We start from the raw sequence: 9,635 nt of genomic DNA on the forward strand, positions 1-9,635 counted from the left end.
CCTAGCTGGGAGATAATGGCCGAGGTGGCCCTGCTATGTGTCGTGGAGAGCTCGGTCAGAGTCTCCTGAAGTGTGTCCAGCTTGGCGATCAGCACATTCGCCAAGCACTCGGCCCCCTGACTAGTAGTCCTCATATCGTGTCGGATGTCATTGCGCATCTTCCGAGTGTTGCTCGTGACATCGCTCATGTTGGAGAACTGGCTTGTATCAGGCTCCTGACGTTGAAGATCTCCTACCTCAGATGAGCCGTCATCTCGGTCACGGCTGATAAGGAGGGAACCAATGCAGAGGAGGGTGCAGGGGCTGGACCTCGGAGCTCCCTCAGCAGGTCGTCCCGAAGATCTCTAACAATCTCCTGCCGCAACTCCCGGAGCTGCTCAGGAGAAATCCGAACCCCATGGGCTGAGTAGGTGGAGCTGAGGAGGAGGGTCCGACTGAGGTGGTGGGAGCTGAGGTGGAGGGAAAGGTAGGAAAGTCTGAATCAGGATCTGGACTGGGGGAATGTCTGGTAGTAGGTGTGGAGGAAGATGGTTTCCTGACCCAAGTTCCCTCCACCTTACGAAACTCCATCCTGTGTAGGGTTCCCTCACGCATGCGATCTGTCCATCGCAATGCGCGAGAGGGTTCCCCCTCAGGAATAGGAATCTCGGACTCCCTAAAAATAAGTGTGTACATCATCCCATAAAGGAGGGTGAGCCTAGGTCTATCTAGTGGCTCACATAAGTATCTATAGATCATCTTGGGGAAGTTGATAGGGGTGTCTTGGAGAATGTAGTACATGAGGGCTAGGTCCCTCTCAGACACAAAATCAAATCGGCCGGTCTTAGGGAACAATGATCTAGAAATGATGCTCAGGAGGAGCCGCATCTCAACAGAAAGTGAGCTAGCGGACACCTCATCTAAGGGGGACTGGGGTGGACTCCCTAAAATGGTCGTAAGGGCCTCAGTCCTATCTTCGGGGTGTGTAGGAGATACCCCTACTTGGGGAAGATGGAGGATTTGAGCTATGAAATCCTCGGAAATAAATAATGGGACACCGGCTACGGTTCCTTCTATCCCACCATTGCCCCTACGCACAGTTCCATAAAACTCCCTAACTAGACCTGGGTATGTGGGGAGATCTAAGGAACAAAAGAACTCTAAACCCTGGGCCCTCAACCTCTCCCCTATGGTGAAGCCCTCCCGGGAGAGATAGTCAAAGTCGACGTATCTCCCGATGGAGACCGCCTTCCCGGCGCACGGTCGTGAGGGAACCGCCCTCGGCGGGGAACGAGCCGGAGGTTGTGGCCTCACGGGATCGTTCCGAGCTTTGGAACGTCGCTCGGCACCGGTCGCGGGTTGGGGCCTCTTCCGGCTCGGGACAACTGACTTATGGGGCATGGTTGACCTAGGGATGAGGAAAACACCTAAGGGACGGAAGAAGGTCGACGGAAAAGCCCTAAGGACGGTCGGAGACATTGTCGGAGTCGGCTCTAGGGTTTGTGAACAGTGGCGGCGGTGAATAGAAGTATTGATTAAACGCTTGGATTAGGGTTAAAAACTCGGATCCCGACCGCGAGTCGACTCCTGTAAGTCTCGAGTCGACTCGACCTCGAGTCGACTCCAAAATATGCACGAGTCGACTCCCCTTATGCGCCTATTGACCTCGAGTCGACTCCCGAATATATGCGAGTCGACTCCCTTATGCTGCCATTGATCTCAAGTCGACTCCCGTACATGTGCGAGTCGACTCTCCCTTACGAGCCGACTCTGAAACTTACTTGAGTCGTCTCAAACTCTGGCACGTACCTAAAAATCATGCTATTTTCGTGCCGAATGAGGGAAATTCACTAAGTTATGATCTGATTTGATGATCATAGATAAGAAACTCTATATTTTGCACAATCTAATCATCAAAATCAATGAGCTAGAAGAGAATATCACTAGGATGGATCAATCACTCCTAATCCTCTCCTAAGCACACTAAATCTCTCTTCACTCAAGGGTTTTGTGAAGATATCAGCTAATTGATCATCAGTGCAAACAAATTGAAGTGTCACATCACCATTCATTACATGATCTCTTATGAAGTGATGTCTTATCTCAATATGTTTACTTCTTGAATGCTGAATTGGATTTTTAGTTAGATTAATGGCACTTGTATTATCACAATTAATGGAAATTTTATCTTGTTTAATGCCATAATCTTCCAATTGTTGTTTGATCCACATGATTTGAGCACAACAACTCCCGGCTGCAACATATTCAGCTTCAGCAGTAGATAATGCAACCGAGTTTTGTTTCTTGCTAAACCATGAGATTAAGTTTTCTCCTAGGAATTGACATGACTCGCTGGTGCTTTTTCTATCAAGTTTACATCCAGCAAAGTCTGAATCTGTATATCCTATTAAGTTCAGACTAGATTCTTTAGAATACCATAGACCTATATTTTTTGTTCCTATTAGGTATTTAAAGATTCTCTTGACTGCAATTAGATGAGATTCCTTAGGATTAGACTGATATCTAGCACACATGCAAACACTAAACATGATATCAGGTCTACTTGCAGTGAGATACAATAAAGATCCTATCATACCTCTATATAACTTTTGATCTACAGATTTACCTGATTTATCTTGATCTAATTTGCATGATGAGCTCATGGGTGTGCTGATTGACTTGTTTCCTTCCATATCAAACTTCTTAAGCATCTCCTTGATGTATTTGGCTTGATTGATGAAGATGCCTTCTTCAGATTGTTTGATTTGAAGCCCGAGAAAATAGTTCAGCTCTCCCATCATACTCATCTCAAACTCACTCTGCATCAAGTCAGCAAATTCTTCGCAGAGGCGATTGTTAGTAGCACCGAAAATAATATCATCAACATAAATCTGCACTAATAACATATCTTTGTTTTTCTTCTTTAGAAACAATGTTGTATCTACATTTCCCCTAGAGAACTTATGTTCTAGTAAGAATTTGCTAAGCCTCTCATACCATGCTCTAGGTGCTTGTTTCAAACCATAAAGTGCTTTGTTCAGTTTATACACATGATTAGGGTATTGATGATTTTCAAAATCAGGAGGTTGTTCTACATACACCTCCTTATTAATATACCCATTTAAAAATGCACTTTTTACATCCATTTGAAATAATTTGAAATTCTTAGAGCATGCAAATGCTAATAATAATCTAATTGCTTTGAGTCTAGCTACAGGTGCAAAGGTTTCATCAAAATCTATACCTTCTTCTTGATTATACCCCTTTGCTACTAGTCTTGCCTTATTCCTTATTACAATTCCATTTTCATCAAGTTTGTTTTTATATATCCATTTGGTACCTATGATTGAATATTCAGAAGGTCTTTCAACTAGATTCCATACCTTGTTTCTAGTAAATTGATTTAATTCTTCTTGCATTGCATTTATCCAATTTACATCTTTTTCAGCTTCTTCTATGTGTTTGGGCTCAAAATGTGAGACGAAAGCTAGATGATTGTTTAAGTTCCTAAGAGATGCTCTAGTTCTAACAGGTTGAGATGGATCATCTAGAATTAATTCCTTAGGATGCCCGTGAGCAAACCTCCAAGCCTTAGTCAGCCCATGATCCATAATAGCCTCTTGGCTTGATGATGCACCTCCAATTAATTTTTGATTATCATCTTGTAATGTCATCTCATCTATCTTTTCTTCAAGAATTTCAGCATCATCATCAAGATTAACTCTCTTACTAGATGAGGTATCACTAGAATCATCAAAAACAACATGTATGGATTCTTCTATAACTAGGGTTCTTTTATTAAAGACTCTATAGGCTTTACTAGTTGTAGAGTACCCCAAGAATATACCCTCATCAGATTTAGAGTTAAATTTTCCTAGATTATCTTTCCCATTATTATGAACAAAACACCTACATCCAAAAACATGAAAGTAATTTACCTTTGGTTTTCTGTTTTTCCAAAGTTCATAAGGTGTTTTCTTTATAATGGGTCTCAATAAAACTCTATTTAATATATGACATGAAGTATTGATGGCTTCTCCCCAAAAGTACTTAGGGAGGTTACTTTCACACAACATAGTTCTAGCCATTTTCTCTAGAGTTCTATTTTTCCTCTCCACAACTCCATTTTGTTGTGGTGTCCTAGGTGCAGAAAAATTATGAGTTATTTTCTTTTTACTACAAAACTCATCAAATAAATGATTTTCAAATTTGGTACTATGGTCACTTCTAATAGCTATGACTGAAGTATCTCTAGCATTGGTTACTTCCTTATGAAATTTCTTAAACACTGAAAATGCTTGATCTTTATGAACTAAGAACATGACCCAAGTGTATCTAGAAAAATCATCTACAATAACTAGACCAAATTTATTTCCACCTAGACTTGTGGTTCTAGTTGGTCCGAATAGATCCATGTGTAGTAGTTCTAGAGGTCTAGAGGTAGAGACACACTTTATGGATTTAAAGGAGTTCCTTGATTGTTTGCCATATTGACAAGCTTCACATATTTTATTCTTTTCAAACTTTAGTTTTGGCAAACCTATCACAGAATCTCTTTTAACTAGTTTAGATATTGTGTCCATGCTTGCATGCCCTAACTTACGGTACCATAACCAACTAGCATCATTATCCTTAGTTTCATTAACAACTAAACATGGGTTATGTTTGGCAAGATCCTCAAGGTCTACAACATACACATTTCCACGTCTTATTCCTTTAAAAACTAAACTATTGTCACTTGAGTTGGTTATGATGCATAGTGATGGTTTGAACAAAACATCAAAACCTTTATCACACAATTGACTAATGCTAAGTAAATTATGCTTAAGACCATCAACATATCGAACATTATCAATAAAAGTTGAAGGAGTAATTTGTACCTTACCTATAACAATGATGTGACCTTGGTTATTGTCTCCAAACGTCACAGCACCTCCCTTCTTAGCTTCAAGGGTGAAAAATTGATCATTGTCACCCGTCATGTGTCTTGAGCAGCCACTATCCAAGTACCAACAATTTTTGTTGTCCTTGGCTGCAAGACACTCCTACACAAGCAAATCATACAGTTTTAGGTACCCAAGTTTTCTTGGGTCCTTCATGGTTAGTAATATTGGTTCCTTTTGGAACCCAAACCCTTTTAATTTTTCTTTTGATTTTTCCTTTTCTAAAATCACATACATTTGCTTTGTGTCCTAATGTTCCACAGCAAAAACATGTTATTTTCTTAGTTTTGTTTTCTCCTGCTTTAACAAAGAAATTACTAAGGAGTTTTTGCCTATTGTTAGGTTTATACCCTAAACCAGCTCTATTGAATACAGCTCGTTGACTACTAAGTATCATCTCTAATTTTTCTGAGCTATATGTAAATCGTTCTACAAAAGGCTTGTATTTTTCAAGATCTAGTGTCAATTTTTGTTTTTCTGTTTTTAGATCATTTAGTTCTTTTGTGAGACTCTCATTTAAAATATATTTATTATTTTTAAGTTCTAATATTTCTTTGTTCAGCCTTTCATTATCTTTAGTTAAGGTATTATTCTTTTGTATCAAGATTTGGTTGCTTGTTTTAAGTTCTGCATTTTCTTTAATAAGAACATCTTTATCCTTAACTAATGTATCATACTTACGGAGATGTGTTTGGTTAGTTACTTTTAATTCTTTGTTTTTAAGGTTTATTGTCTTGTATTCATCCATTAATTCATTGAAAGCATCATATAATTCATCGAAAGTAAAATCTAAATGTGTTCCGGATATTACCTCATTGTCGTTAGCCATAAAACAAATGTTGGCCTTTTCTTCTTGCTCCTCATCCGATGATGATGAAGATGTATCGGAGTCCGATAGGGTGGAGACGAGGACTTTCTTTTTCTTGTGCTTGCTCCCCTTCTTCAGCAAAGGACACTCAGCTCTGAAGTGCCCCGGCTTCTTACACTCATAACATCCGATCCCCTCATTTTCTCTTTTCTTACCTTTATCCTTGTGATAGGAACCTGAGGGGCCTCTCCTTTGATGTGAAGATTTCTTTCGGTTGATGAATCTTCTGAATTTTCTTACAAGGAGAGCCTCATCATCATCTCCCTCATTATCTTCCTCTTCACTGCTACTGCTGCAAGACAAGTCTTTGTTAGTAGACACCGATTTTAATGCTATTACCTTTTTCTTGTGAGAGGACTCCTCTTCATTATGTTGTTTCATGGTGAGCTCGTGCGTCATTAGAGATCCAAGAAGCTCCTCAAGTGGAAGCTTGTTCAAGTCCTTGGCTTCTTGGATAGCTGTCACTTTGGCTTCCCATAACCTTGGTAGATAGCGAAGAATCTTCCTGACAAGCTCACTGTTAGTATAATTTTTGCCAAGACTTTTTAGGCCATTGGCAATGTCAGTAAATCTAGTGAACATGCAAGTGATTGTTTCATTAGAATCCATCTTAAATAGTTCATACTTATGAACCAATATATTTATTTTGGATTCTTTGACTTGATTCGTGCCCTCATGGGTCACTTCAAGTCTATCCCAAATCTCTTTTGCAGAATTGCAAGTAGAGACCCTATTGAATTCATTCCTATCTAATGTACAGTAAAGCACATTCATTGCTTTGGCATTGAGTTGTGCCTTCCTCATGTCATGGTCATCCCAATCCTTTTCAAGTTTGGGTACAGTGACACCCTCTACATAGATGGATGGGATGTATGGTCCATTTAATATAATGGTCCACATCTCATAGTCTTGGGCTTGGATAAATATTCTCATCCTAGCCTTCCAATATGAATAGTCGGATCCATTAAAGAATGGGGGTCTTTGGGTGGATTGGCCCTCAATGTGGGAAGATCCAAATGGGGTTGTCATTTTGATCTTTTACTCTTTGGGTAAAAGAGTTCCTGCTCTGATACCACTTGTTGCCCAGATAAACAACCCAAGAGGGGGGGGGGGTGAATTGGGTTTTAAAATAATTATTACAATTATTTGATTTGCGAAATACTAATTAACACTTTTTGCAAGTTGATTAATTAGATGCTATGTGCTGTGAATGAAATGAAAGTAAGAGAGATACACAAACAATCACAAACACAAGGATTTTATAGTGGTTCGGAGCTAACCCTTGCTCCTACGTCCACTCCCCAAACCTCACTTGGGAATTCACTATAACCCCTCGGATTACAGCCGGTTGTTTTACAAGCTCACAACCAAACTTGTTGTTTTACGAGGTCACAACGAACTCAGTCGGTTTTCCCAGGCTCACCGACTAGAACCACCCCGATTGTTTTTCCGGGATCATAATCGAACCCTTACACCGTTGGTTTCAACCTAGGCTCACCAACAAACCTATACACCCTTGATTCAATCCCCTGATTGAATTAAGTAAAGACCAAATGGAAAGAACAAAGACAAACAGAAAAATAGAGCTTCTGAAAAGCAGATATACAGCGATATAACTAAGAGAGAAGTTTAGAGCCCTCAAACACGTTTGAGTTGGAGTAGAGAAGGGCTTCTGGAACTTTCTGTCTCCTCTTGAATGTCTGAAAGACTTGAAGGCTGGAGGAGACTTCTTTAAAGCTGGGAAGAGTCGGTTGAATGGAGTTAATGGTGCTCTTCCTTCTTTTCCGTTGAAAAAATCGTTTGCAGATGAAGGATTCTTGTTTTCTTTGAGTGGAATGTTGCTTCTCTCCTTTGCTACAGTCCTCTGTGGCTATTTAGCCATTCCCCACGGAAACTAGCCGTTAGACTCACTTTACTAGCCATTCTGCACACTCTGCACATCCTGACAATGTGTCCGTTGGGGTCGGAGTCGACTCGCGCGATCTGGAGTCGACTCGGCTGTAGCGGGAGTCGACTCATGCTTTTTTGGAGTCGGCTCGGCAACTGTTCCGGATTTGAATTAAAGTGAGCTTCTCGACTGGGAGTCGACTCGACTTAACCCGGAGTCGACTAGCCAAAACCTGGAGCTGACCTGGCATTTTTGGAGTCGGCTCATCCCATGAAATCCACAGAGCTATTCTTCAACTTGGCCCACTCGAGTCGACTCGGAAATACTGGGAGTCGACTCGGCGCTCAGAGCCCGAACTCCCGATCTTCTATCTTTTGGCTCGTCCAGTCTTGGAGTCGACTCGAGCTGTTCCGGAGTCGACTCGGCTCTCAGTTTCCGAAACACAGCCTTCTGTCTTTTTGGTGTAGCACTGCCTTGGAGTCGACTCGAGCTGTCTTGGAGTCGACTCGCGTCTCAGAGACAACAATTCGGTCTTCTGTCTTTTTGGGGTCGCGCTGTCTCGGAGTCGACTCGGGCATTGCGGGAGTCGACTCGGATCTCAGTGTCCGAAAACTGCTCTCTGACTTTTGCCTAGTATAACACTGAGAGTCGACTCTAGCTTTCTTTGGAGTCGACCTGCCAACCATCGGAGTCGACTCGCGTTCCTCAGGAGTCGACTCGGCTCTCAGGGTCGAAAATTGCTCTCTAACTTTTTGTCTGTAACTCCCTGGAGTCGACTCATACTACTCCAGAGTCGACTCGGCAAGCTTCGGAGTTGACTCGCGCTCTTCAGGAGTCGACTCGTTGACAGGTTTTGAATTGAGTCTTTCTGTTCATCTGTCTGTTCTCAGTCGGAGTCGACTCGTAATGTTCCGGATTCGACTCGAGCCTGTGCCAGTGCTTCTGATATGCTTGGAGTCGACTCGTAATATCCCGGAGTTGACTCGAGTCTCAGACTTTGGTTCAACTTGACTTCTTAACTTATCCAAAATATCTTGAACCAAGTCTAGACGCACTTAACCATAAATTTATAAGATTTTCACTGAAACACTAGATTGAATTCATTAGTAAGCATAAGATATACTCAAATGCTTTGATCTCATCAAAATCAAATAGGGTTATGATCAATCACTCCACAACATGCACCTCATAAATGACTTAAATATATTTTCTTATAATCACATGCCAATCTTAGATGAATTAAAGATTGGGTTCTAGTAAAACTAAGATAGGAAAATTTAAATATTTGAAGGTCAGAGGACATTCTGGTGCAAGGCCACGAACCTAGGATGCCTAATAGATCAAAAGTTGGTTCACTAAAATTAATGCACGGCTGTGCCAAAATGAAGCTGGATTATTACTCTCCATCCATGCTAACTCATGGCTATCGCCCCCACTTCATCCACAATGTAATAAGCTTTTGCTGTAGTCCAAATTCATAGGCAGCTATGCTTTCCATGTGAGGTAATTACAATTATATATACATCCCTTCAAACAAAATATGCAAAAACATGATTATAGTAAAAAATTATAGATCATCCATGAGAGGATCCATACGGGCATTTTTTTTTAGTCCTACATTAGTTATGTGCTAGAGAAATCATGAGTACTTAAACAAGACTAAGAAACTCAAAATAATACCTTTCAGCTAGCTTTTTTTTCTTACAAGATCATGGATTATTACAAAATGATATCAGACTAAACCTAACTCATGGCCTGTACAGATTAGGAAACACTGGAGCATAGTTTCTTCTGGAACCACAGACCGATCATAGTATTGTGATTGAATTTAAGCCTAGAAAAAATGTTAGAGCTTAAATGAGAAGAGTATGTAAGGATCCACACCGGCGTATGCTTAATTCACATCGATTATGCACTGGGAAGAACTTGGATAATGATACCGAGACTAAGGAATATA

Source organism: Phoenix dactylifera, unplaced genomic scaffold (assembly GCF_009389715.1).
Source record: "Phoenix dactylifera cultivar Barhee BC4 unplaced genomic scaffold, palm_55x_up_171113_PBpolish2nd_filt_p 001145F, whole genome shotgun sequence".
Lineage (NCBI taxonomy): Eukaryota > Viridiplantae > Streptophyta > Magnoliopsida > Arecales > Arecaceae > Phoenix > Phoenix dactylifera.